The sequence below is a fragment of the Cyprinodon variegatus genome, unplaced genomic scaffold (assembly GCF_000732505.1).
Source record: "Cyprinodon variegatus isolate N-32 unplaced genomic scaffold, C_variegatus-1.0 Scaffold697, whole genome shotgun sequence".
Classification (NCBI taxonomy): Eukaryota; Metazoa; Chordata; class Actinopteri; order Cyprinodontiformes; family Cyprinodontidae; genus Cyprinodon; species Cyprinodon variegatus.
Window position 1 is genome coordinate 272,606 of NW_015151150.1, and position 3,156 is coordinate 275,761.

The following is a 3,156-nucleotide window of genomic DNA, read 5'->3' on the forward strand; positions in this document are numbered from 1 at the left end:
CCAAAATGTTTTAAAACCTTGTTTTACATTCCTAATGATGAATAAACATAATTAGTAAAAAAAAATTCATTTTATCATAATTCATGCATTAGAGGACTAAAGTTAACTTTCTGAGTAAATTTGGAAAACATGCATACTTACACTGTAAACATTTATTTTGGAGTGCATCAATCATTAGTCAACATAGTTTGATTTTTATTTCTATTAACCATTTTCATTTTTAAATCTACTGTTGGAAAGTGATTTACATTCTAACAGCCTTTTTTACTTTACCTTAGTAAAACAGCTATCCCTTAAATATCAGGATTGGAACTTGTCTGTTATTTTTCGTGTCAAAGATATCGTTCAAAATGCTGATATGTTTTTTTTTTTTTGTCAAGAATTTGTTTGTAAATTCAGCAAATTTTGGAAATTGTTTGGATGTGGGTATGAAAGGTTTTCTGCACTGAATAAAAACTATCTATAAAGTCTAAAAGGCTAGCACACTTCCTAACTCAGTTATTGGATAATCAACTTTGTTGCTCAATGCAAATGAACATTACAGTCCAGTTCGACCCCTGCATTTAACTCACCTCTCAGGTGTCAGTGGGAATCTGCCAGGAATCTAGGCCCAAAGTGGAAGGGTGATAGGTTTGACTTAGATGCTGGCAGCCTTCATGAAACATCTTAATAGTTTGTAAAAAAAAAAATAAAAAAAAATAAAAAAAAATTTTAAATTACAAACCTTGAAGGCCTACCATTTCTTATTAAAGTGTGGATATATATAAAAAAAGCACTTAATGTTTGTATGTTAAATGTTCCAAATTTAAAAAATTGAAACTTATTTCTGTGATGTATGTGTTGCAATGGACAACATATCTGGAGATCATCACAAATATTCCAAATCCAAACTTACTTTGAAGCCAATAAACCACAACTTGTGTTTATTTAGGATTTCTTGCACATTCGTCCAACTTCATCCTCACTTTATTTCCATTAAGCTCAAAATGTGAGCTAAAGAATTAAATGATTGCAAAGAAACAATAAAAGGCATTAAATGATTTGCCCCCCTTATTAAAGCTGACTGAATTTTATTGAGATTTATTGATTTTGCCACCTGCTGACACCTAATAGTTATTGCACCATTTTGACAACTGGTGCACAAACATCTAGTTTTCACAAGATACGAAAAAAAAATATTATTAAAACACATTGAATGGCAGTAATGCATCCAATACCTACCTATATTTGAAAAATAAACATAGATTTTGGACTGTTATTTATTTATCTGTACATTCACTGCAGTATTTCCAGATCTTACATTTAATTAATTTTAAGAAATATTGAATCCAATCCAAATATGAAATTTGTACCAAGATTTTTTTGTTGTTTATCAGGCATAGTTTTTATCAGACTATACAAAAAAATAAACAAATAAATAAAGCCCAGAGTAGTTAAGCAGCACAAAGAGCAATTATTTGTTTAGAAACCATGGACCCAAATTAAAAGTAGACAGATCATCGCATTGCTGTTCTCGGTTCATCTTTATGTTTTTAACCATTGCAAAATCCAAATACCACCATGCATTATTTAGAAATAAAACTAATTAAACCAGACAAGAGTCGCTTTTTCAGATTAGATCAAAGTGTCAGTGAATAGGGCTTTCTGAGCGTCTGACAGTTCTGCGCTGCATTCCTTCTGAGCGGAAACAAAGCATCGATTGCCCGCAGTCAACTGTTCATTTCTACACTTCAGCATCGACTTACAAACAATAACACTAATCATGAGTTGATATAATGTCATTATTTTCCCAAAAAGAATGCTGCTTTATTCTGTTTCCATATTTACCTGTAAGGGACTCTGTAGATGTGCCAAAAGCGCGCTCAGTCATCACATGATCAGTTTCTTTTCGAGCAGTAAAGTCCGCACCAGCCTGAGGGGGAAAAAAACTCCATTTGCAAGACGATAAAAAAGATTTAAGAAAAAAAAAAGAGATGAGAGCAGCGTGTTGAATGGTTTAAAAAAGTGGACACCCTCTCCCTTCTTGTGGGTTTTGTGCGTCAAGCGGAGCGTATATAGTTTCCAGGTGGTGCGCTGCGCTGATGCAGACGCTGTGCGCTCAGGCCCCGGTCCCCCCCGGCGCTCCGAGAAGATGCCTCTCCAGGGGGCCTCACCGGCAACTCATGGACATCTCATGCGGATTAAAAAAAAAACATTAAGCCTTCCTTAAAACATTGACGCTGCGCGCAAACTTACTTCTTCTTAAAGCAGATGAGAAAACCCTCCAAAAGAAAAAACATAAATCCACAGCCTGGTTTTCCCTCATTCAACAAGAGAATCCAACACTTTTAGTCGCATCCAATACAGTTTCCAGCGCACTGATTCTTTATCAGTTATATCTTCTTAAAGATCCATGGAGATGCTGCTGCGCATCCTCGTTGCGCACTGTAAGCCTGGAACACTCCGTGCCCCCCTCCTCCTCTGCTGTTGCGCACAAGAATGACCGGTGGTTCCTGCTCTCGCTCAGGTCTGCTCCAGACTGCACTGCTCGGTTCCGTCCATCCACGAAGCTTTCACAGCTGGATGGTGATGGGGGGAGAGAGAGAAGGGGGGGATAGGTGGGTGTTCTCCAAAACTTCTCGCTCTCCGCCTCCGCCGGGCTCGCTGCCAGCTCTGCGCCAATAGGATCGCGGGAGCGCTCAGAGGGCCCTCCTCCCCGGTATGGGTATGTAAGTTCAAGTTGGAGATGGGAATGGGGTAAAACAGCTGGAATCCTAATGTCAGTCTGCAGCCAATGAGAAGCAAGCGAGTGACGGTATCTGAGAGGCGCTCTTGCGTGATTGGCACAGAGTTTTATCAGGGAAAGTTTGAGGAGGGAAATCCTTGCTGCACGTGGAATACGAGAATCTATAACTGTCTTACATAAAAACAATATTCTAGATGTTTCCTTCAGGATCAACTCAAAATCAGATCCAATTAAAATTATACTGTCAAACACTGTAAACCAAAACAATTATACTAAAACATGTAACATTTTAGTAACATATTAGATTTTTGCATTGTGCATATAAATCTTGTAAATGTGCTGCATTAACTGCTCCATTTATATATATATATATATATATATATATATATATATATATATATATATATATATATATATATATATATATATAT

The 3,156-nt window shown here is 36.8% G+C and overlaps 1 protein-coding gene across 1 annotated transcript in view; it reads right to left on the reverse strand.

Moving 5' to 3' along the window:
- LOC107097448 (voltage-dependent T-type calcium channel subunit alpha-1G-like) overlaps window positions 1-2,565 on the reverse strand; it is a 274,678-nt gene extending 272,113 nt beyond the window's left edge. Inside the window, exon 1 of the mRNA XM_015394594.1 lies at window positions 1,828-2,565. The gene's annotated coding sequence lies outside the window, so the exon portion shown is untranslated. The remainder of the gene's footprint in view (window positions 1-1,827) is intronic.
- Between the last annotated feature and the right edge of the window lie 591 nt (window positions 2,566-3,156).